General features: G+C 48.8%; 1 long non-coding RNA gene across 1 annotated transcript in view; it reads right to left on the reverse strand.

Annotated features, from left to right (window-relative positions):
- The window catches only part of LOC116897051, a 39,079-nt gene that overhangs the window by 8,211 nt on the left and 5,213 nt on the right, over window positions 1-25,655 (reverse strand). Inside the window, exon 2 of the long non-coding RNA XR_004387391.1 lies at window positions 19,871-19,967. This is a non-coding gene — a long non-coding RNA (uncharacterized LOC116897051). The remainder of the gene's footprint in view (window positions 1-19,870; window positions 19,968-25,655) is intronic.

Raw genomic sequence — 25,655 nt, forward strand, 5'->3', positions numbered from 1 at the left:
TCACTGCACAGGGAGCTCCCTGGTCTGCTCAGTGTTTTCTGATTGAAAGTGGAGAGGCGAATTGAGCCTGGCAGTGGCCCTACATCCCGCAGGCTCTGCTCTACCCTGAGGTGTAGAAACCCGCCAGTGATGAGTTCCCAGGTGACATCTGTTGACCTCGCTACCCACTAGTGATAATGTCCCGAGGACCTGGCAAATGACTTCCTTTTATTTTGGTGGAGCTGAGGTTTTCCCAGCTTGGTGCATGCTGGGAAAATGTCCTGACCACTGAGCTACATCCCTAGCCACCCAAAAATATTCTTTGAAAATAATCTTATTTTACTTTGTTTGATTTTATGTGTACGGGACTTTTGCCTGCATATGTGTCTGTGTACCACATACATGCCTGGTGACCTTGGAGACTAGATGGTGTTAGGTCCTCTGGTACTGGAGTTACGAATGGTTATGAACTGCCTTGTGGGTGCTGGGAATTGAACCTGGTTTATCTGGAAGAGGAGCAAGTGCCTGTAACTGCTAAGCCATCTCTCTATCCCTGCCCCCAAATACTTGTTGAAATAGCTTTTAGGTCAAAACCAGGTAGACAGCATCCCCTCCCAGCCCCCAGAAATATGGTAATGCTTAGGAACAAGCATCGAGGAGTAAGTGGGTTAGCTCAGGTTTGGAGGGCCGGCTCTCTGAGGCCATGGGAAGAAGACGGCAGGCTGCGGCAGGCAGGGAGGATGTCAGCCTAGCCCATCACCTGTGCCCCTAACCACGAGAACCCACCATGGGATTTCAACATGAGCTATTTATCACTTTCTGCACACGTCAACGTCACATGGAATAGTTAATCTGATGAGACTAAATTAGGCCTGACAGCATGTCTCTTGATACATCCTGCCCAGACTTAGCAGCGATAAACAACGTTGTTAATTTCTCCAACAGGGAAAGCTCACATTGGCCCCGGTTTGCTTGGTGTCCACCTTACAGCAACACTGCCCTGGCTAAGTGAGCAGTGTGGCCAGCTTTTGCAAGCACGACAGCCAATGGCTGTGTAATTATTGCATACCATTTTTAGGGACAAAAAGAATATAACAGGGGAATACAGAAATTGCAAGCCATCCATGAAGAATCAGTAAGAAATGAGGCCAAATAGGCCCCAAAATGTAAAACAAAACAAACAACCTCAGAAACACAGCCAATGTGCAAGGCAAATCCTTTGAAGTTTAAAAAATGTCCATGGGTACAAAGAAAGAAATCTTTTGAATATAACTCTTCTCCTTCCATCATTCACGTCTGCAGGAGGGGGGCTGTTACCTGCCATCCTCCACCCAGGCTGGTACCACAGTAATGTCACCTTTGAAGATGCGTTAGCCACTAACAGTAATGGCCTTCTCATTCTAATACCCGCTGACTGACACTTGTGCCAGCTCTTTTCAGCGGTTAAGCTTCCCCGTCATCCTCTAAGGTCATGGGCGGGGAAGGAGACCGAGACCACAGAGCCAGTACCAGTCACCAGAGCCACAATGCTAGAAGGCCAGTGTCCCACATACCGAGAAATCCTCTGTACGCGTTATGCTTCCAGCCATTTAGTCACAAAGTCCCAACACTGTAAGGGACAGTCACTCCTCAGAGCTCTATTCTTTGATGGCATGTCAGTGGTACAGCAACACAGACATGTCCTGCACAGGGTGCCATTTCCTCCAGCTACCACGGCCACCTCTGAGCAAGGATTGAAAGCAGCTGAGAGTGAGAAGACTCTTGCCTGACAGAGAGACAAAACACTGTCTTGATAGCTTCTCAGATACAAAATTAAAGAATGTCAACACACATGGGAACTTAAAACACACACACACACACACACACACACACACACACACACACACACACACACACACCTCCCCCACACACACACACATACACACACACCCCACACATACACACACACACACACCTCACACATACACATACACCCCACACACCCCCACACACATACACACACACCCCCACACACACACACACACACACACACACACACACACACACACACACACACACACACTCAATTTGATATTCACAGTTTGCTGGCAACTCAGGTCTTCTAATGGGTTTCGAATTTCTCCATGATGCCTTATGTAAGAGCCACTCAACCTGTCAAAGAGCAGTCCTTTACTCTCTCCTTGCTATTGTTAACCATGTGTCTTGTATGTCCTGGGGACATTGGGAAGAGGCAGAGCCTACAGAGGGGAGTAGGCGCTGGCAGGTTTGACCTTCAGAACACACAGGTCGTTAAGACCATGTGCTGCTCTCCCCAAGGGTGCCAGTTTGGCTCCCAGCACCCACATTGGGAGGTTCATAACTCGTAACTCCAGCTCCAGAGGATCTGGTGCCTCTGGCTTCTAGTTACCTGAATGCTTACATACATATCGACACACATATACACACAAGTACTGACACACATGTACACAGCTGTACAAATGAGAAAGGAACAATAATTAAAAAAAAAAAAACCCAAAACAAAACACCCACAAGAGGCCCTGAGCAATTTCAGGAAAGGGAGACTGCAAGCAATAGCCATGAATTAACATAGCCCTTCTCAGAGAGCGATTCTGTCACAGGCTCCAGGCCAGACACTCAGGCAAAAGAGTAAATGTGTGGAACCAGGCTCCTCTCTGGACTGCAGTGGCTGTATCTTTTACCATGTGCCTTCCTCGTCCCCTCATTAGACTGTCGAGTCGTTACACCTTCTATGCTGGGTACTACTGAAAGGGGGACTTGTCTATGTAGCCCTGCATCTCAGGGGTGTCAGCTAAACTGTGTTTGCGGGGTGTCTGTCTGGAAGATGATTGTAGCAAAATACAAATGGTGCACTGTCTGGGTGTCTGGGTGATCCTGTAAGGAGGGACTGATGAATGACTGGGCACAGCATCCACTTCCTGTGCTCTGTACAAATGTTGCCTAATAACCTGCAGCACAAGGCTGGAGAAGTGGCCCGGTTGTTAACGGCACTTCATGCTATGGCCTCACATGGAGGCTCACACTCACCTGTAACTCCAGGTCCAGGAGAGCCAGTGCTCTCTTCTGACCTTCTCAGGCAGCAGATATCTACATGGTGGCACCCATATATACATGCAGGCTTTACATTCAGAGGCATACGATAAATAAATAAATCCCAGTGTTTTAAAATAAAAAAAAAACTTTATACCATCTCTAATCCTGGAGTGGAGTAATTTTTAATCATCTGGCAACTAGCTTCCCAATAGACATGTCTCTATGAGGACCAGCCAGCAGGCTTTTTGTAGACCACCTTCTGCTTTCTGATCTCTTCCCAGAACCTCACAAATATGGACAGTCACTAATGCTATGCTGGTTTTTTTTTTTTTTTTTTTTTGGCTGCTTGTCCAAGCTAGAGATTCTCACTTTTTTATCTCATTTTCTTGCTACCACAAACAGAAGAGAAAAAGACATGTAAAAATTCTGGGTTCTAGACATGGAAACAGGCGCCAAATCGTAGTGATCTACCTGGGGACCACCCAACAACCATGGGCCAAGACCCCAGGGACAACTGGGGGCCATGGGCCAGAATCCCAGGCAGTTCAGGGCTGTTTTTCTTTGTGTAGGATGAAAAGAGCCCATGTATAACTCTGGCTTTTCGAGATGATGTGCCCGAGTTGTTTAATTTAATTAGCATCACACATGTAGTTGTCGACGATTTCCAAAGAAATCCTACAGCAGGAGTCAAGCTCAAGCCTTAAGGTGAAACTTCTCCCTGACATAGAGCCTCTGATGTGTAAGAGGAGAAAGTCTCTCCCCTTCCCTGGCTTGCGTTGTCCAGGCCTCTCAATAGGGAGGGAGGGTCTGCACCCATAGGTAAGGTCTGAACTACCGCAAAGACACCTGGGAATTCCAGAGATGCTGGCTGCTCTGCCCGGCCCTGCCCACTTCCTGCATCCATCCCTCCATCTCTCTCTCTCTCTCTCTCTCTCTCTCTCTCTCTCTCTCTCACATTTCCATTCTGAGGGCTCAAACTTGCCAGGGCTGGACGGTCTGCTTTTCTTTTCATCTACCGTCCCATATGGAACAGATTGTGGCTCAAGGCAAACAACTCCTTCATTCTCCAGCTGTCTGCCTGTGGGCCCCACTGGTACCGCATTCTCATTTAAGAGGAGCTTTTCCCACTTAGGGTCATAGGCTTTGGCGGCGATGAGTCAGCAGTTTTTACCCTGACTCAAACGTCCCCCCATTTATTTGTGTTTTCCTTCTTGATATCTCTCTCTCTCTCTCTCTCTCTCTCTCTCTCTCTCTCCCCAGCAGCCTCCTTTATCTCCCAGCTCTGAAATCAGGGTGACCACCTATGTACCAGTTTGGAAGTACAGGGTCTCAGATCCTGGATTGGTTGGTTCCTGTGTGGACTGTCACTCCGCACTAGCAGCTGAGAGAACTCAATCCTTCCACAGAAGTCTGTGCCCCTTGTACTGACACTTACACACCGACCATCCCAGTGCCCTGTGAGCCTCGATGCTGACACTTGGGGTAGGTGGGAAGCTCCTGAGGTGTCTTCTTCTGAGATGATCTTAGCTGGAGGCCAGTACCCAGTAATGCGATCCTATTCTGCAAACACGCCTTACCCCCGACACCCTTTCCTCAATAACCTGCCCCAGGTCTTTGGGGAAACACCACTGGTCACCAGAACAGAGGCAGTGTGGGCAGTGTGCCCGGAGTGGCAATCACCTCTGCGACCAGACTGTCAGTCTGTCAGTCTGACCAAGAGACAGGCTTAAGCCTTTCTGGGCTGAACTCCTCAACCATAAAACGGTGCCACATCAGCTTTCCTGCAGATGTGAAGATGGATAAAACCTACCTAGATGAGTCTGAACGTAGCTTACATTTGCCACTATTTGGTCTCGAGACTTTCTGAACAAGGCTGGATTGCTTGTTTAACATCCAGGACAATCTTCTAAACCTCTTATCCTCCAGGGCCCAGGAGGATGCCATGTAATTACAAATTCAAAAGGCTGAATGACACACTTTGCAAAGTAGATTACAGTCCTGTGAAGAACATTTTCAACGCTACTCTGTCGGCAGTTCTGTATCTGCCTCCTTCTCTCCTCAGGAGAACCTGCGAATCCAGAAGTCCATTAGGGAGTTGTAACAACTTCCTCATGAGGCAGGTTCCACCTATTAGGGAGGGCGCTGCTCAGGCTGGGGTATGTGTATGCCTTGGAGGCTACACCACTAAATGTCTTGGGAGTGAAGGGGAAAGGCGTCTCAGGTCCAGCAGATCCATGAATACTGGTCAGCCTGTGATCTGCAATCACATAGTCTGAGGCTCTGCCCACTCCTGTGTCCCAGACGGTCACTGCTGGTGAGCAAACTGGCTCGGAACTCAGGAGTCCAGGATTCATAGCCATCTCTCTCTCTCTCTCTCTCTCTCTCTCTCTCTCTCTCTCTCTCTCTCTCTCTCTCTCTGTGTGTGTGTGTGTGTGTGTGTGTGTGTGTGTGTCCCATACATACCATGCATACACACCTAAGAGACTTAAGAGAGAACAGAGATCTAAGGTCTCTCTTTTCTCTCCAGTGCATGAGAAACAACCACCATTTCCAGACAAACAGGGATAAAAGCCAGGCCAGGGATCTGTAGCAGCAGCCCCTTAAGCATCAATTCCTACAGTAAGACGGTGGCATCCCAGGGACCAGATGTCACCTGTGCTTGTGAGTGGGATCCTCCCAGGAGCGAACTCCTGACATGAGGTTGGCTGATGTTACATCCCTCTCTCCTCTCCTCTCTGGAGACGGGCAGACAGCTCTCTTTGGCTGCAGACACCAGCATCCGTCTCCCAGGTGAGGGATGAAGTCTTTCCTCCTCTGTCCTGGATGTGTAGGATGATGTCATATCTGGGAAGGGGCAGTGCTTAAGCCTCTGGGACCTGGAATGCCTCCGTGCATAGTAATGCCATCTTGGTGCTGTGTCTTGGCTCTAAGGGTCCAGACTGCAGAACTGTGAGGTATCCATGGAGAACTGACTCTCAGCATGCCGGGACAGCAGGTGGCTGACACAGCAGGATAGGAGAGACGCAGCTCCAGGAGCTTGCGAGTAAAGAACTAGAGAGTAGTGGCCATGACCAAGTCAGTCCTGACAGAGGACAGCCCAGTACTTATGTAAACACCAACCCCATCACGCTCATCCAAGAAGAGAGGAGGAGAAGCCATCTGGGAAGTGTTTCCCAGTCTGGTGGGCTGGTGTTCAGAGCTAAGACAGAGCCACAACAAGGAGTTGTGAGGTGTACACAGGATGGGGCAGGCTGTGGCCTTGTATTCAGTGAGGAGGGGACTTTCTTCTGGCATTCGGGATGTGAGGGACAGAGAAGAAAGCTCAACAGGAACCTGGGGGGCAAGGAGAGGCAAGCTCAAGGTGAGGATGGCACACTCAGCTTGCAGGGTCTGACAGGTTTCTGCACCCGGATGGAGACAGCCAAGTAATATGCAATTCACAGAAAAGGAGCAGTATCAGGGAAACATCCTCCCCCGCTCTGGGAGTGCACAAGCATGTAGAAGCCAGAGGCTGACACTGGGTATCTTCCTCGGTGGCTTACTAGCCGACTCTGTTGAGACAGGCGTCTCAGCGAGCCTAGATCGCTACAGCTCAGCTATGCTAGCTGACTGGCAAGCCCCAGGGATCTTCTTTCTGGCCTGTGTCCCACAGAGCCAGGATTACAGGCAAACACTGCCACGTCCAGCTTTTATGAGGGTGCTGGGGACTGAAAATAGTTTCCATGCTTCTGTGGCCAGTACTTTGCTGACTGAGTCATCTCCCTAGCCTGGCTTATCTTTTCATTTTTTTTTCTTTTAATGCAAGAGAACTGTGGCCTTATTTTTGCCACTGAAATTTATTTACAAACATTTGGTCTTTTATTAATTAATTAATTGGTCTTCTGACCTACAGGCATCTGGTCCTCTGATTCATTTGTTGTGGGTTTCCACTTCTCTTGGCCATCTCTCCTGGGCAACAGTTCAGATCCTTAAGGTGCTAGGAAGATTTAGATTCCAGCAGGGAAGGACGACAATGTCTGCCGGGGCATCACAACCTTGTCCTCCGTTTTTTCAGAGCTTCAGGGAAATGAGCTCCAAGCCAGTGTACAGAGCCCAGGATGCAGAGGGAGTGAAGTAGAACAGGCCGTGTGACAGCCTCACGGACACACATTCCTTAGGAATCTAACCCACCAGTCTGGGTAACGCACCTCCATTGCTTCACTCCACACGCACCCGCCGCCCCCCAGGGCCTGGCTATCACTGTGGTCAGTTAGGAACATTCCGCTCAGCTGGCCCTGTGTTTTTGTTTTCTCCTCTGTATGAATATGTCTATCCAGCAAAGCTTAAACTCATCAGCCTTTAAGGTTCACGTTAATGGCAGACCAGAGGTAGATCCTGTCTGAAAAGTGGATGACTGACCCTGACCCACAGCACCAGCTTGGGTGCCTTGGGGAGCCACGTCCTCAGAGGATGGTGTTATGTGAAGGGACGGGGTGATCCCAGCCTCACTCCAGTGTCTGCTCTTCAGAAGCGCCATCGACACTGATCTCCATACGTTCCCATCAAGATTCTGTGTGCGAGGGCCAGCGAGATGGCTCAGCAGGCAGAGGCTTGCTGTCAAGCCTCACAACCTAAGTTTGAAGCAGGGGACTGACCTAAGTCATCCTCTGTCCTCCACACATGTGCCATGACATGAAACACGAGCGTGTGAGCGCACACACACACACACACACACACACACACACACACACACACACACGGTGCACGCACTCCTGTTATTGCTGTGTGATGCACAGTGACACCTTGTGATTCAGCAAAGGCCAGCGTCAGATGCAGCCCACCCAGCTCCAAGTCTCCAGAGTCATTCACCAAAATAAGCCTTTGCTTTGTAATCCATCAATTACAGGAGACTGGTTATAGAAATGCAAGACCTCGAGACACCAGCAGCCTTTCCCCGTGGAGAGCACAAATCACAGTGGTGAACTGGATCCTGAGACACAGGCCACTCAACGACCTCGTGACTCACACAAATCCAATATCGTTCTCTAGTGTGATGCGCTTGTCCCGCATGGGGTTCTGCTTTGTGGAATCTCAGGGAGGGCTGAGCCAATGGCACCTGGGCCACACACCACGCAGTTCTGACGACTGGGTGTCACTACCAATCCTCAGGCTTGGGTTTGCCATAGCTTTTGAGGTCCTGTCTGCAAAGGTCCCATATTACGGTAATAAAAAAATGGCGGACCCAGCTCAGATCCGCGGGAGCTGTGCGCTCCAGCTGTTTCTCTGCCAGCTGCTTTGACACACTGTCCTCTTGGCGGTTTGTTACCATGCCTGACACACACATTGTGTTCCGCGGGCCGTTCTAGCGTGGCACCATGCCACGCTAGCCTCAGGCATTCTACAGCCTAGCACGGCTTCCAGAACTGAGACAGGTTGTCTCTCTGCCCACCGAGAACTTTGTTCACACCCCGGGTAGCCCGGTAAATCAAAACTCTAAAAACCTGTAGTTTAACAATTAGATTTACATGTTAAATTCGCAATCCTCAATACATCCACACAATAAACTTATTAGCAACTGATAAGGATATGAACCTAGATTAAGATAAATTTGCCTACAGAAATCCGTCCCAGCTACCTTGACAATTCATGACCACCCAGATCCGGGTCATCCTTCTCAGTCTCCAATCTTGATTCTCCCTCCCTACAAAAACTTTATCCCCACCTTATTCTTTTACTGTCCAATCATGGCCTTGATCTAACTTGTGCCAGCCCTCACCAGCATAATGACATCAACCTACATCCGGCATTAGTAGAAAACTCATCTTCCCAGGGACACAGCAACAGCAGAGCAGAAGTGTTCAGTTGTTTGAGCACCCACAGGAACCTGGCCTGGTGAGCGTCCACACCAGTGGGGTCATAAGACAGCCTCCTCAGCCATGGCCTGGGACAGCCGTCCAGCATCCTTCATCCTTGCTTGTCTGTCCATGCCTATCCCCAACAAGGCCCTGGCTGTCATCACGGAGTCAGGATGTCTTCTACATGCAGCTTTTTTAGGAGCAGGAGAACCCTAGACGCCCTCTGCTGTGCGATTTCATTCTGGTGATAAACATAACTTTGATTTTCTAAGCTTACAGTCTCCAGAGGAATGCAAGCTCACTAGCAGGCCCCACACAGGGAAGTACCTGGCACCCAGCAAAGCTATGTGCACCCTGGGGACAGCAGAGAGCTGCTGTGGAAAGCCAGTGGGATGCTGGATCTCTACCTCATGCATATCTGCAGACGACTTGGGCAGCAGCATTCTAACCACTCAACCAGTGGTGTCTGATTAGTGCCAAGGGTGCTTATAATGACTACTCTTTAAGATGGGGCCCTGTGTCAAATGTTCATTCTGCTGAGGGCAATAGGTCTAAAAGAATCTCAAGCATGTTAGAGTTAGGCACAGTCACGTGACTAAGTTCTGCCAAGTGGCGTTGCTAGGGGATTTCTGGCATAGCATCTTCTTGCTCTTAAAAGCAGACATGAGATGCCGGCTTCCTCTTTGTATCATTCCTGTGGATGTGGCCCATGTATCTGATGGCCCGAGGGCCAGCCTTCTGGGAGGCCAAGAAAGCAACTGCATGAGTTCAGGGCTTCTGTGGCCCCTTCAACTGCCTGGTCGCTCTCCCTCAACGAGACCCCGTCATGGCCACACATCTGTCTTTCCTCTTCTCTCAGAACAGTCCTAGTCCCCCTGGGATTGTAGCCAGAGTCCTGCAGAAAGTCCTTTCAACACGTGAATGTACACGTTTGCAGCTAAGACACAGAGGCTGGTCTACAGCCAGGGCTCCCCATCCCCCTTCCTGAGGTAACAGGCATAGGGCACGGCGATCATCCTTTCAGCCACCTCAGCTCTACAATGTGGCAGCTGAATTCATTTTCTTTGGGGCCATTGCCACTACCTAATTCTAGAACACTTCACCACTATCTCCAAGAGAACCCGCACCCACTAAGACACAATTCTGTATGGGTTTTCTTCTCCTAGCCATCAGTGGCCAGTGAGTTGCTTTCTGTGTACAGATTTTCCTACTTCAGACACTTCCCAAAGATGAGACCAGAATCATGGCCGCTGGTGTCTGCTTTCCTTACTTGGCTAGATGGTTTTCAAGTTCACCTACTGTTAGCATTCTGTTTAAGCTCCACCCCCACAGTTACCTGGCAACAGCTATACATATATGCCTGACACTATAAAGGTCCCCTCCTGTCCCCTCCTGTCTCTCTTGCTCTTGCTCCCTTTTGCTCCTCTCTTGCTCTTCCCCCTTGTCTCCTCTCTCCTCATCCCCTTCTCTCCATGTGCTCATGGCTGGACTCTATTTGCGTATTTCTCTACCCACCCCCCTCTCTCTGCCCCAACTACCCTCTTAACTCCCCTCCCCATGAATAAACTCTATTCTATACTATACTGCCATGTGGCTGCTCCCTCAGGGGAAAGGGATGTCTCAGCATGGGCCCGCTGAGGCACCGCCTTTCCTCAGACCTCCATATAACATAACCCCCCTTACTTTATCTTTTTATAAACACAACGCCTACTGTAACAGGACTCAGCCCTCTTTTCTCGGCTTGGTGACATTGTGCAGTACAAAGGATGGAGTACATTCTTCCTGTTCATCACGTGTTAGCCATTTGGCACAGTATCGCCTTTTAGCTCTTATCAACAATGGTGTTTTAAACGTCCACAGATGGGCTTTTGTTTGTTCCTTTGCTTTGAATCCTCTTCAGTGAACACCTAGGGGTGAATCTGCTGAGTCACAGGGTAGTTTAGCTCCTGAGCCACCAAACCACTGCTGTGTTGTGCTGATGCATTCACAGTGGTAAGAAATGTGGTTAAAACTGACCACCTTTGCCGTTTTCAAGTGTATAGTTCTTTAGTGCTCAGTGTTCACAGTGAGAAAACAAAGCTCTGGGTTCTCCTCATTTTTAAGCTGCGAACTGTATGCTGAACACTCCCTCCTAATTCTCCCCTCGCTGACTTCCATTCTACTTCCTAATCAACAACTGGGCCTGCCCTAGACCTGACAGTGGAATTCTGCAGGCTGAGACCTTGTACCTCCGGCTTTTTTCACTTGGCACAGTATATAAAGGTCCACTTGTGCTGTGACAGGAGACACAATTTCTTCCTTTTAAAAGTCCAAATAATATTTGAATGTATATTTTAATAGAACTATTATTGTTTTGGGTACAAACAGCCTTTATAGGTTGCAACAATGAATGAAGAGAGGGGGCGTGTCAACTATACATACTATACACCTGGGGCAGGATCCACAGATACAGTCACTGAACTGTGAAAGGTAAGGGACCTTTTTGAGTGTGACATTTCTTTCAATCTTCCAGTCTACAATAATTTACCTTTAATGACTAACCCCTGCCCCAAGGCATGAACATAAGCAAAAATCAATGACCTCTTTGCCCCGAGAAGTTCAGCAACAACAGAACATGGATCTTCCGTCAGCAAGGTAGTAGGTTGCTTGGAAATTCATCTTTAAAGACTCAGCCAGGCATTTTCTCAGTGCCGTACAACTGGACAGTTGAAGCCAAGAGGCTGATTTAAGAGTTAAAAGGTTCAGGTAACCATAAGGCCATGGACTCAACCAAGGCTCTTGTCTCCATGTAGTTACTGTTATATATTTTGTTTTATAAAGCCAAGTTGGAGCGTTGATTGAAGCTCGGCCCACATGTTTATGGTAAGCAAACGCTCCTGATAGACTGGATAACTGTAGTCTCCACAAACATGAGCAGACAGAGAGGCCAACCCTCCTGTGGACATACAGAGGAGGAGCCTCACTTCCTCCTTCCCCTCCACGTGCTGAGAGGACCCTCCTGTAGTGGAGGTTGCAGCTGGCTCCTAAGGACCACTGAGAAGCTGACAAACCACTTCTGGTTTCCATACCTGCTATGGAGCCAGATGTTATATAACGCTGCCTCAAAGCCCTTCCCAGCAGTGTGGCCCCAAGAAAGCTGAGACTTCATATCTCCTCCCTCATCCCAGACCCAAGGAATCCAGTCAGAATCCTGTGATTTATGAGAACCCACATGCTCAGTCACTATGTGGAGACACTTCAATTCACTGTGCCCCCAGGGCAACTCTCCTGTGCTGCCTCTCTGGTGAGGGAGATCAGCCTGGATGAGGGGAACCGGCCAACTCCTGCCAGGGCTCCTTGCCACACATACCATGCTCTCTGCTCACAGAGGGATTCTGACTAGAATGTCAATGTTCTTGTCTCTCAGGCTAAAACTCATGCTCCATGTGTTTTGAAGAAAGGTTTAACTTCTGCCGTGCACAATGACAAGATGGGCATCGGGGCTGTGAATTAATCAGTGAAGAAGGTGTGGCCTTGAGCTTTAGACGGTTATGGTCAGTCTGGAGAGGGAGATGAGGGTGGGAACCCAATCCATTTACACTTCGTCGCCTCTAAGAAACAAACCGTACTAGGCTAAACTGCCACCACCTAACACGTGGACTGACACACTTGTCTGCAGGTGGACTGTCTATCTCTAGGTCTCATGGGCAGACAGGGTGACCCCCTCACAGAGCCATACCCTTTCATTTGTCCTCAGCACCTTGCAATCTATGTACAACTGTGTGTGGCCGGTGGTTTCCTGAGGCCAACAGACACCCAATGTGCCCAGAACTATGTTCAGATGCTGTCTTAGGAACGAATCTAACTAAACTCGCTTTCACAGAACAGACAAGTGGCTTCCAAGGAAGCTAACCTAAATGAGAACTTGTGAGCAGAAAGGGAAGAAAATACTCACATTACAGTTCATCACCAACTACTGTGTGGGAAATGCCAATGGCCTAATTGGGTCTGACAAGAAGCAGTCCGCCTCTACCAAAGCTGAAATTACCCAGAAGGTCATTAGAAATTTAAAATCACATCCTCACTAATGGGAAACTTCACCACAAGGGTGGTAGGACCTTGAGATATAAGCTGATGGTAGTATCAAGTTTTAGTGCTGATTTCACTTTCATCAATTAGGTTGCCATCTGTTTTGTAGATGTTACATAACTTAGAGAATGGAGGTATAGCACTTAACAGTGTGTGTGTGTGTGTGTGTGTGTGTGTGTGTGTGTGTGTGTGTGTGTGTGCTATAAAAATGACCCAGGCACTGGGAGACTCCGGGAAAAGGATCTCATGTTTGAAGCCAGCGTAGACTGCACAGAGAGGCCTTCCTCAGACGCTCAAACAGAATGAATATAGAAAGCATTCTTTAACACTGATGGGGCATAAGATTAGTGTGGGGGCCACACCTCCAGCACAGAACACCCAGGAGGCCTGGAAGACAGGTTGCTATGGCGCTCCACCTGGACAGCAGTAAAGGCTGGGGGAGGAGCTCCTTTGCCAGGGGAACTCCATAGTTTTACCACCACTGCCTTTGGAATGTCGGTAGGGCGTGGTGGAGTTTTCCAAAGAACTTATGTCAGAGAGCTGTCCCGCACTGTCTCAGAATGTGGCTTGGTCTGAAAGTACCATCACCGCAGTTGTGATTTGTTAAATGAAGTCATATAACCTTAGGTGAGTCCTACTCCACCGTGACTTTTGAAAATGGAATTGAACAGACTTGTGACAAGTACACTGTGCACAGGCAGGGCCGGAGTTCTGTCAGCCTGCTGATGAACCTCTAGAGGCTGAGCGTACTGGGGCAAATCCCTCCCTTGGCACATCAGAAGCAGTGTGGCTCCTGGTACCTGACCTCACGTTCTCAGAGCACAAGAGATCACAGTTCTGCTGTTTAACACACCCAGCCTGCAGCCCATGGCCATTACAGCCCAGGAAACTTGTGAAGAGGTAGTCAGCTCCTCGCCGTGACAGTGGACCTGTCTGTGACCTGAAGCCTGAGCCTGTAGAGGCCCTGAGGCAGACAAACACCACCCTGCGCCTCTCTTCTGGATGCCAGTGGATGGAGCGTGACAGAGTGTGGCTGATGCTCTGAGCCCACCCTGCTGCCTAACGAAGGTATGGAGCCAGTGCTGGCTCGGCCAACCTTCTGAGTAGTCACAGGTAAAATGATGACACTTTCCTGTCCCTCGCTGCCATGCAAAGGAGACACATTGCTCCTGCTCTATCTACAGACTTAGAGTGAAGGTCTATCAGTCTTCATCACCCTGATGAAGAGCTAACTGACGGGGGCTACCGACCTCCCACTTTCCTTACCGGTGCAGAGCTGATAGCTCTCTTCCACTTTAGGAACATCTTAACCACCCAACGGTCTTGTTGACAGCTTCTCTCTGCTGCATTATCTTAGGTCATAAACAGGGGCCTCAAGTCGTTCCTTCATAAAGACCTTTCATATCACACAAGGTCCTCTGGTGAAGCACAAGGTTAGGATGCCCACACCATACCAACACCTGGGGCAACAGCTATGTCACTGGGACCCCAAGACAACACTGGGCTTGATCTGCTGGCACCAAGCAACGGTGGCCTGCCGGTATCAGCATACATGTCAGGGGGAAAGGACATACTTTCAGGACACAGCTTATGACTAGCTGGACACAAAAGACAACACTGAACTTACAGATGATTTTCACATTAGTCCACCACAAAGAGCCATTAGTGTTTAAATACTCAACTCACACTCGAAGATAAAAATTGTCAGGCAGGGGCCTCGTGACCTGAGCAGCACCCAGCTGTGCCATCCTCTGACTCAGAAGTTTTGAGTTCTCAATTTCTTGTCCCCAAGGACAACCATGGAGAGAACCATTAGGACTGCAATGGGTCACAATCTGGCATCTGTTATGGGGTCACTCTAAAGGGGGCACAGTGAAATCTTAAACCTTCAAGTTCTCAAAATAGGATATGTACTGTCTGGTTTTGTGTGTCAACTTGACACAAGCTGGAGTTATCACAGAGAAAGGAGCCCCCTTTGAGGAAATGGCTCCATGAGACCCAGCTGGAAGGCATTTTCTGAACTAGTTATCAATGGGAGAGGACCCAGCCCATTGTGGGTGGGGCCATCCCTGGCTGGTGGTCTTGGGTTCTATAAGAGAGCAAGCTGAGCAAGCCAGGGGAAGCAAGCCAGTAAGTAACATCCCTCCATGGCCTCTGCATCAGCTCCTGCTTCCTGCCCTGCTTGAGTTCCAGTCCTGACTTCCTTTGGTGATGAATAGCAACGTGGAAGTGAAAGCTGAATAAACCCTTTCCTCCCCAACTCTCTTCTTGGTCATGACATTTGTGCAGGAATAGAAACCCTGACCAAGACAGGACATTACTTGGATATAGGGTCTTCGCAGAGACAGTAAAAGGGAGGTCCTGGGGTAAGCCCCTAATGCAATAAAAAGGGGAAATGTGTGCATGGAGACAGGAGATGGGAAGAGGCAGAGAGTGGCGGGGGTGGGGTGGGCAAAGGCAGAGCAGAGCATTCGTGGCACATATCTATTAGCCACCAACACCAGACACTGCTGGTTTGGGGGAACTGTGTCTTCTAGGCTAACATGGCCAGTGTCACCTGCAGGCAGGGCAGCTGCGATCCTTTCCTGGAGACCTCAGGAGAAGCCTTCCCCTGCCAGGGAGAAGGGACCTCTGGAGACCTGTTGTTCCTATGCAAAGCCACAGGGCCGCGTGTCTTCCACTGTTATATTTCTGCCCTGACCTCCACGCTCTTGTTGGGTCACAGGGCCAGGCTGTCACAGCGATGGCCCCATTGCTAGTTCCAGTTCTCTGCCTCCGTTTAACCACTGCTGTGACCAAATACTTTCCAGAAACAAAACAAAACAAAACAAAACAAAACAAAACAAAACAAAACAAAACAAAACTGAATGAAAGATGGACTCTGGCCCAGTTTTCAAAGCTCAGTTCATCATGGAGGGGAGGGCATGGCAGAACAGAGGGGTCTGTACAGGGACGATAGCATGGCCATGGCCCACAGCTCCCTCCACCTCCTGCCCATCCAGAGAAGCCCCGCCATCAGCACGGACACCTCCAGCGCAATGTGCTGCCCAAGGGCTGAGCTGAGAGCACAGACCCTGGAAGCACAGCACAAATCTCTCCTTTATATTGTGCATGCCATGTGCTCTGTCACAGTGACAGGGAGGCTAACAAATACACCATCTTCAAAGTTAAAGCACAGAAAATATATTTTCAGGTGGATGAGAGATGAAAGAATTCATCCCCAAGGGACCTTCTATTGTCGTCCATTTTCTGTCACTACAGTGCAGTGATCTAATTTTAAAGAAAAGAGCCTTTACCTCCCTCTGCTCATGGTCTCATCCAAGGTCAGGGGCTGCATCTGCTGGGAGTTCCTAGGACGTGCAGGGCAGATCTGGGGCATCGGACATGTATTACCTCCTCCCACCCACCCCTGTCTGTCTCTGTCTCTCTCTGTTTCTCTTTGTCTCTGTCTCTCTCTCTCTCTCTCTCTCTCTCTCTCTCTCTCTCTCTGTATGTGTGTGTGTGTGTGTGTGTGTGTGTGTGTCCCTCCCCTGTGTCCTGTCTTGTCTTGTAAAGCCACTGGAATTCATCATAGGGATCCAGGCTACAACATACCAAAACATATTTACCTCTTAAGGTCTGCTAGTCTGACCACCTTTTGATTTTCTCATTGCCTCACAATGAGGCTGAATTTCAGCACTCAAGTGTCTAAGGGGCACACAACACTGTCACTATAGAGAACACCAGACAGAATAAATAAGTGGACATCTACAGTGGATCAAAAAGTAGTCCATACTTTAAACCTCTCCAAGACTATGGACTGTAAACAACAAACATAACTGTGCACAAGGGGGCTGTAGCCCCTGGAGTGCTAGAGCCGACTCTGGCGTGAGTGATGGCTAGAGGTCCCTCTTCACATGTCTGTGCTCAGTGATATCATGTTTCTACTTCAAACAGGCCGTGTGGGAGTATTTACCTCACACAAACAGCAAGTGCTACAAACCGAGGCTGGGTCCTCTGGAGAGGTGTGATTAGGCAGTTCCCAGCATGCTATACTGAAAGTCCAGATAACACAGGAGCTCAGAGAGAGAGAGAGAGAGAGAGAGAGAGAGAGAGAGAGAGAGAGAGAGAGAGAGAGAGAGAGAGAGAGAGAGAGAATAGCAGGAACACACACACACACACACACACACACACACACACACACACACCAGGTCTATGTGCTGAGAGAGGTCTTAGAACAGTTACAGGGTTCTCCCTTTTACACTTTACTATTTTATATGTATGAGCATTTTGTCTTCATGTATGTACATGCAACACATGTGCTTGGTGCCTCCAGACATCAGAAGAGCCATCAGAACCCATGCTGGAGTCACAGATGCTTGTGATCCTCCATGCGGGGGCTAGGACTTGTACTGGGTCCCTCTGTAACCACTGAGACCTCTCTCCAGCCCTGATTTTCAGGGTTTAGATGTATTCTTTCTTTTCCCTTAAATGTGGTATCTCAATACAGTCTGGTGACATAAGGCATTATTTTTAATTTTCTGGAAAATCAAAGACGCAGGGAGTAAGGGATGCACAGGCTTACTACGGGAAATAATTACCAGGGAAGGTTGGGGGTTCTCTGGGTTACAGAACGAGCCCTTGGGGCTCTGAACATTCACATTCTCTGTAATCCCTGCTGTGCCTTCAAGAGGAAGACGGAAGCCACAAGAAATGAGTCAGCCAACAGTCTTAGGCATCCAGGAAGTGTTTAAAAGGGAGTTTGCAGACCTAGACAAGCGGGCTTATTTTCTTATTTGGAGAACATTTCGATTGAAACATTCAAGGGTGTAAAGGCTTGGGGATGTGAGAATCTGTACAGCCACACTGCATGTCCAATGCCTCACCCAGGAGGATGACTTTGTATTATAAACATTCTGAAAATAAGCAGGCTTTTCCATATACAAAGTGAAGCCAGCCAGGTCTCCTGGAGCCTTGCAGAAAAGTGGTATTTCACTCTCTTTATGGCAAAGGTCAGAAGGGAGGATTCCGGATTTGAGAAGAACAGACTTTCAGAACTAATTCGTCTTAGACGGAGAAGGATCCACGCTGATCTCAGTGTAGATGAGGGGCTCCTGGGCTTCTCAGGCTGAATTCTGGCTATGACTGGATAAGCACTTACCTAAGAACTTCTGCATCCACACAGAGGCCACAGTGATACTGAGTTTTAGGTGGTGTCTAACCTGATGTGCATTAGTCAGCAAGAGTCCAGCCCAAAGCGGGAGCTGAACGGGGCAGCCCAGCCTGGAGGCTGACTCTGAGGAGCAAGGAGCCAGCTGCCTGCACTCTGCCGCTGATTTGTAAGTGCCCATGGAAGCTAAGTCTACTCTCGGGAGAGTCAAGGAGTGGGTATTCTGGAATGGGGAGATAGTCAACTCTCAAGCATGGAAAATAACAGAGTTATGAGAATCCTGTGTATCAAGGTGCATAGAATGTTCAGGAACAAGTAGGCTCCTTACAAACCACAAATTAGCAATTATGAGCTGGTGTGGTGGCATACACCTGTAAGTCCAACGCTCGTGTGGTAGCAGAATTGTGAGTCTGGGGCCAGCCTGGGCTGTAGCAACTCACACCCTTGTGACACAGGACACGAGGCCTGATGCCTGTATTAGCAACACGGGTCAGCAGCCTAGTGTCCACAGATGTAACCCCCTCCGGATAGGCTCCCATTAGGTCACATGGTTCAACCCACACTGGTGAAGAGCCAAGCCAAAGCTAGTGTACCCACAAGGAACACAGCAGTCTGACTTCAGGGAGGCACGACAGAGATTCTTCGTTCTTGTATCTATGTAAATCTGCAATCTGCTTGCTTCAAAGTCCCGAGCGCTACAGAGGTGGAGAAGATCAGCCTTTGGGGTGAGGAAGATGCTGTACTTTAAGGCAGGTGCATCCAATCTTTCTCTCACTGACACTCACGCACTCTCTGTTATTCAGGCTTCTCATCTCCACCAGCTGTTGCACTTCACCTCATAGGAAAGTCAGGAAGAAAATGTAAGGGATTGTCTTGTCTTTGCTCCTACACACAGAGATAACTTTCCATCCCTCAGAGCTTAGAGGGCGGACCACAGAAATAAGGGTTCAGCTATTCCACACCTCCTTTCATTTCTACTCCCCCTTTCTTCCCTGTTATAGTAGAGACACTGTCTGCAGTCAAGTTCTGAGCAGAGGACTGTATTTCTGGTGTTCTTCCCCATGGACATATTTGGTTTTGTCTGTGGTGACCATGACAGGCTTATTCATAATGAACCAAAAGATGAGAAGCTTCAAGGAAAACGGGTGGCAAACAGAGAGGGGTAAGGACCCAGGAAGACTGTGGCATGGATGTCACCGAATGACACATCTGGTCACTTAATGCCCAGCCTTGTTAATTATAGACCCGCCTGCAAAGCATTTCTGAACTCAGAAGTTCCTGCTGTACACAGCTAAAATTCCACCAGTGTGAGTGATCACAGGGGCGTCCGGGGGTTTCAGTCTGCAGCCCTGGTGAGAGCTCTTGACCACAGATGTGCACTACACCTGTCTCTAGACTGGGCGAAGAGGCCTGAGCGTAAAGATCCATCAAGCACAAGAATCAATTTCCTCTATTCCGGCATCGTGACTGCCAGAAGTGGAAGCCGTGTGTCCCACCAGAGTCCCAGAGTAAAGTGAGGGTCACAGGGTAAGGCCATGTTCCTGCTCAGCTCCTGAGCTCAGCAGCCCTGACTAAACAAGAAGACAGGGTGCATAGGGAGCTGGGCCAGAGGGACGACGTCAGACACACGGCTCTCTCCTGATAGCACAGAACCCTGCCTCATGATGGGAAAGGAAAACACACAGCACGGGGGCTGGAAGTCCAGGAGTTCCCAGAAGCACAGAACAGACATTAACATTTAGCCGAGTGGTCATTGCACAGTGTGCTTGAGTCACCGGCCTTTCCTCACCTGGTGCTTTCCCACTCTTGGTCATCCTTGTCTTTCTTTTCCTTCCCATCTCCAGTGTGTGGGTGTTTCTGCACAATCCGAATCCCAGCCACTTTCACTGAAACACAAATAGAGGTAGGGGTGACCATGATGTTAGTGCATCTGCCTGTGGATCAGGCAGTGCTGCTGTTATTGACTGGACTCCAAGAACAGGGACAATCATTACGGTGGGAGGGTAGTGTGATGTAGAGGAGACTGGACACATGGAGCCCTTAGCACCCTCTTCTATTTTGGGTGCTCCCTAAGGCTCCAGTGTTCCTGCTGATCACCTCTCAAGTGCTTTCTGAAAAGGGCAGTGTAAGCAGAACACAGGCCACGTGACGGAGTGGCTACTGGATCAGACACTGCATGTCATATGGACAGAACACAGGCCACGTCAACCCTGTCTGGTCTGGATGGGGTGATGTCCCACAGCTGCCCAGGAAGTCCTAAGAATCTGTCTGCCTCCCTAGCACCAATGACAACATCAGCCTCGCCAGCTTTTTAGATGTGGGCCAGCAATCTGAACTCACGTCCTCAGGCTTTCAAAGCAAGTACTGGATTGAAATGTCGGTTTTCCCAGCCCCGGATGGGCTCTTTAAGAGTCTGCTACTGGGCCTGTCTAAGAGCCTAGCCAGGGCCTGCAAAGCCATTTAGAGCAATCTCTCCCAAACTGGGCTATGGATGCTGCTGTTGGTGGGTTATACACCCGTTTAGACTGTCTAATACAGCCTGACTTATGCGTGGCCATTGCTGTGACTGCCTTCATCACCCCATGCAGAAGATCTGTACCCATGAACAGTCTTCCTGTCCATCGCTCCTTGGCTCCTAGTAAATGTCAGTCAGACTTTCCTATTCTGGACATCTAGGGTGTAGAAGAAATCACAAAACACACAAAATTTGGCCACTGGCTCTTTTCCATATTTTCAAGGTTCACCTGTGTTACCCCATGTACTAGGGCTTCATTCCTTCTTAATGCCAAATACGCTCTTCTGTAGGGACATACCATGTTTTGACTTAGCCAGTCACCAGGTAGTGGCATTTAGGCTGTTAGCAGGTTGGGCTGTTACGAGTACTGGAGCTCTGGGTACCATTTATATCCTTGTCGGTGTCTGTGTGTTCATTTCCTCAGGTCTGTATATAGGAATGGGATAGCTGGGTCCCACAGGAACTCTGTATACCCCACTGAGCAATCAGCAGGTGTGCACCACACGAGGCCTCCAATGTCTACACATGCGCCCACACTTGTTACTTCTAACTGTAGCCATGCCAGTCGGGTGTGAAATGGGATCTCTTTGTGATCTGACTGTCACTGACTCAGTGGCTGACGTGATTATTTTATAAGTGGGGGAGGGGGTTAGATGTGGAGATTCTAGGATGGAAGGCATGACGGTGTGGGAAACACCAGGTAGGCAGAACCAAGTGTGTGAGTGTGGCAGCCAGAGGTGGACCCTGGGTCTTTTCATTTCTCCACCTGCTTTTCTGAGGCAGGTGAGTTCTGAGAATCAGCCTATCGTCCCCCCCCCCTAGAAGTGGGATTACAGATACGAATTAGTTCTGATGTGGAGCCAGGAATCTGAACTCAGATCCCTGGGCTTTCAGAGCAAGCACAGTACCAACTTGGCCAACTCCCCAGCCCAAAATGGGTCCAAGAAAGAGCATCTGCCATGCTAGCGTGCATCAAGAAGCTTTTCGGTGGGATGGAGCTTGAAGTCGTCCAAATGTATCTGACGGCAAATCCCCCCAATAATCCTGGGGTCCATCGTTTAGTAGCAGTGTTCCATAACATGGCTTACAAGTGCTGGCTCTACACTCATACAGCCTTACACATTGGTATGAAGCTGATCTGTCTAAAGACCCTATAGAAGGCCTGGCCTCACCTGAGTTGAGTGAGCACTGTGGTAGTGAACAGAGGAGTCTTGTGGGCTTAGAGTTTAAATTATCTTGGCTGCAATCAGTCATTAACAGCCATTGACTTTCAACCTCTGTATATAACCTAATGTTCTCAAGACCTGGATAACTGTCTAAGAATGTATTCCTAAGCAAACTGGTAGCCTCTACCAGACCTAAAGTTAAGACTGCAGTAACGTCCAAAGCCTACAGGAAAGATTTCCCACCTGTACAGCCACCTACTTGATGTTCCCTACAAGGCATCCGTCCACTGTACTGACTTATGGCTTTCTTCTGTGGCTACAAAAGCTTGTCACCTCTTTCACAGGGGTTAAAGCAGTCACCTACTTCTATGTTCCTGAGACAGTTTGCCAACCTGGCCAGGGATAAACTGTTTTCTTGTTTCTTTTAAACTAGATTTCCCATCACCAGTAGTTGACACACACAGCTTCACAGTGAACTTCCTAAATAAGGACAGTGGTGTGGTATTCTGTTGCACCCACGGAGCCCTTCCCTTCCTCTCGAGGTTAGCTATCTACACTTCTATCACAACACAGCCTGTATTCCAAGGAGCGGCGTAGGCAACTTGTTTCTGGTGTTCCTCGTTCGGATGGATCCTGCTGGGTCACAAGAATGGGCAAGTGTACAGTGGACAGGGAGGAGCAGGTGAAGGTCTTCTCGGGCTCACACTCTGTTTCCCTGGGAAACATGGAAAGACAAGGACACTGGCTTCTCATGATCAGCAGGCAAACGAGCGGTCCCCGGAAGGCAGAAGGATGGACCAGTAGATCAAAGGTCTGTGCTTGAACAGTATACCTGCCAGTCTACTGTGGAAATTAAAACCTCAGTGTCTCACCCTTTAATATGGGAACATCAAGCCACTTTGAAAAACAACAACAACAACAACAACAACAACAACAACAACAAAAGATCCTCCTTAACAATGCTCTCAGAAATCTGCCTTTTATTTCAACGGTTGATTTTTAATAACTTTACTTCTCTTTAAAGAACTTAGCTTTGTCTCCACATCCTTGAACCTTATTTGCTGGGGACTCACTCTTCCCTTGTTTCTAATTGAGATTTTGTTTCAGGAACACCTGCCTTACAGTTGCCTGTCCAGCTATTCAGTCACCTGAGGTCCTGTGCGTCTACTCTGTTGTCTGCCTCTGTCTGCTGATCCTGCTCCTGCACTGGATGGCTGTGGGTCATGTGCTGTCTTCCCTGAACTTATTAGGATCCTATGGGGCCCTGGTGCAGACGACAGCTCTGTGAAGAGGAAGGAACTCTTTTCGTTCAGGTTCTGTCATCCTTCAGACAGACTTCGTAGCCTGGAAGGCCCACAGATGTGATGGTTTGAATGTGTCGTGTCCCACAGGGCTGTGTTTGGAGCCCTTGGCCTCCAGTTGGTGGCTCTGCTTCACAAGGCAGTAGACCTTTGAGACGTGGCACCGAGGACTTTAGGCTTGAATATAAGCAGTTCAGGGGGCAGGGGTGGCGTTGAAGGTTATCACTCAGTTCTGTTATGCTCCAGTCGTGGGCACTGACTGCTGAGAATGAGAAGCCTTCACTACACCCCCCAGTCACCATGTGTAACACTTCTTTGGCTTCAAGAGACTGAGATTGTGGGCCAAAGTTAATCTTTCCTTCTTTGGGTTGCTTCTGGCAGACATTTTCATCATAGACTAGAAAGGCAATGGACATACCATATAATGCACGCTTCAACTTAACCTCCGCTAAGATCATCCTGTATTTACAAAGTCTCCGACTTTTCCTCCCATTTGAGCCTGGCCTAACGGAGTTCAGCTTCATTGTCTCACTGTGAGGCTGGACAAGCCTCTTCCCCACAGGGTTTGACCTCTAAGCATCCAGCTTCATGCTGGGGGCTGGTGTCCTACACCTATGCTCGGGTCTGGTCTCTTCTGCCCGACCCACTAAGGCCCAAGTCTCATGTCTCATTTCAGATGCCTCTTCGTTGTGGATTCCTTAGGAATTCCTCTCCTTTTGAGTTCAGATAGAAAAAAAACAAAACAAAAGAAAACAAAAGCAAAAACAAAAAACTAAAGAGCACCAAAGAGCCATCATTTGTAGGCAAAGTTTTAATCTAAGGCTTCCAGCCCCACTTGAAATACTTAGATTAAAACTCTATGGTATGTTAAGATGCTTTTCTATCTGAGAATAATGGATTGTTTTCACAAAACGAAGAGTCTAGACCTGCCCCCTAAGCAGGTTTTAGAATATAGTATATTCTATAAACCTCCTCCTTCCTGCCCATGCCCACCAGAGAATGATGAAAGTTGCTGTTGTATCACGACATACATACAGTGAGGTATTAATCGGCACAGCCTGAACACTGTAACGGAATTCGGCATAAATGCATACGGTCAAGTATCACTAAGCCACGGACTGGAGTGTGATGGAATTTGGCATCAAAGCCTCTGAAGAGATAAATTAGAATTGAGGATGATCCCGACACAATGGAACTGTGTACCGGGAGGCACTTTCATGGAGAAAAGGTCTCGGGAGGCCATTTGCCAGATCTGGGGTGTGAGCAGGAGGGAGGGAGAGAGAAAGGCTCAGGAGTAACAGGGCTGCCAACACCTTGATCGTGGACTTCTAGCCCCCAGGACCATGAGAAAGAAATGAGTATTGTGGGAGCCGCCCAACTGTGGCTTTCTGTTACAGGAGTGCTGGCCAAAAGAAGGAAAGGTGTTTGGAACGTTTCAAACATGACTGTTCACAGATACAATATACAATATACTCCACAAACCGCCTGCAAGTGAAATGGACTAGTCCAGGAAGACAAAGAGAGCTGGTAGTGATGTCAAGGTGACACCCGAAACAACCACGTCTCTGGAGGCGCCCCTGGAATAGCCTGTCCACTCCCTACAGAAGCACTTGGTGCCAGAGCCCAGTCACCTAGTGCCAGCACTTGCATTCGATTCAGTTTCTAGAAACAATGAACTTCATTAATGCACCTCAGTATGCTTGTGATTAATGCAGCGATAAAAGTGGCAATGCTGACAGCAACTCAAGGCAGGGGCAGATCCGGTTTAGCTGGCAGGAATGTGAAAACGTATGACAGCATGTTACAGTGGTTCTATCAGCTGATCTAGAATTCTGTTTGAAAAACTAGAAATTTGTAGAGGCATTTTCAAATCTAGTTTTTTTTTTTTTGTTTTTTTTTTGTTTTTTTTTAAAGACCCTAGAAAAGGAAAATTCAAGTTTTTGGGGGGTGGTTATTACTGAGACAAAAGATCACATTTGGAGAGTGGCAGATTCCTTCTAGCCTGAGTGTATTGCTGAGGTTAAGGCCTGGATTCTGGGCCTTGGGGTTCAAACCTCAGCTCTGCACACATTTGTGTGGATGAATGTATAGGCACTCCTGACATTCTCTGTGCCTCAGGGCCCTCTATCTGTGAAGAAAGAATGGCAAGTTCCTCCCTCTCAGAGACACCGAGGAGAACTGAATGAGGCCCCGAGAGAGCCTAGCACACAAGATGTGCTCCACTCTACCAAGCAGGTGCTGAAGATGAGAATTCAGGGCTCAGAAAGATCTCGTGTGCTCAAATCCTTTGTGCTGGAACATCTCACTGTGGAGGTAACAGTATTCATGGGGAAGGAGACCACTATGGTACTGACATGATTGCCAGTCAGTCATCGGACCTTTATCAGGACACCAGCACTAGGGAAGGACTCCTCCAGGGACTCCTAGATCCTGGGCAGTTTGGCCACCTCTGCTCTTCTTTGAACTTCATGATGGTCTAGGCACCAACCTCACCTCACCATCACCACACTTTAGTCCCCCACGACAGAGCCTGAGACACGTAGTCCCTGGGGGACACCGCCTGCAAGAGGCACAGCTGGACCAGACAGATCT

This window comes from Rattus rattus, chromosome 3 (genome assembly GCF_011064425.1).
Source record: "Rattus rattus isolate New Zealand chromosome 3, Rrattus_CSIRO_v1, whole genome shotgun sequence".
Classification (NCBI taxonomy): domain Eukaryota; kingdom Metazoa; phylum Chordata; class Mammalia; order Rodentia; family Muridae; genus Rattus; species Rattus rattus.